Below are 845 nucleotides of genomic sequence, written 5' to 3'. Positions count from 1 at the left end.
ATTAAATTAAAATATAATTGATATATGTACAAGACGTGAAATGATATTTATGTTGCATGTAATTTAAAAGTGCCCATTTAAATAATTCAAAAAGTACAGCAAAATCAGTGCAATAATAAGATAAAAGTTAGTAGATTAAAATTAATAAAAGGCTAAATTGATTAATTTTTTTCTTCAAAATAAGAAAGATATTGTTATAAAATTACTATATTTAATTTAATTATAATTTTTCATAATTTTTCTATTTTTAACGTATTGACGAGGTGAGCAAATATTAATATATCTTCAATCGTAATCATTTTTCCATTTCTTAAAATAACTGAGTTATTTTTTGAAGTATTAAAATGACTTTGACAGAATTAAATTTTCTTGGAAAGTTCCGAACTAACATAAATATTAATGCGCAGATTGCAACCTTGTAGTACAACCTTGATTACAACATAGAAGATGACTTTTTTTATGAAAGTTCTTGAAATCATAACACATCAGTTAAAGAGAATTTAAATAATGCATTAATTTTTTTCTTTTAAATTTTACACAATTAAGTAATTTATATATCTATTTTAAGAGCATAATGAAGTGTTGGAACAGATAAGCTTTGCGTCAAGACTAATCTATTTAATATTTACCGAACTATAAACAAATAAAATGTTTTTATCCCAAATAAAATATTAACAACAAATTGAAATAAACAAATATTATTACTTACTAAATATTTAAAAGATATTTCATGGTTTAAAAATAAATCTAATGTATGTTGAAAAAAATTTTATTCACAAAATATAAATGATATATGATATATGATATACACAAAATTTTGTTTATATATAATAATATTATATATA

Source organism: Atta colombica, unplaced genomic scaffold (assembly GCF_001594045.1).
Source record: "Atta colombica isolate Treedump-2 unplaced genomic scaffold, Acol1.0 scaffold22, whole genome shotgun sequence".
Lineage (NCBI taxonomy): Eukaryota > Metazoa > Arthropoda > Insecta > Hymenoptera > Formicidae > Atta > Atta colombica.
This window is presented reverse-complemented; position numbering follows the sequence as displayed.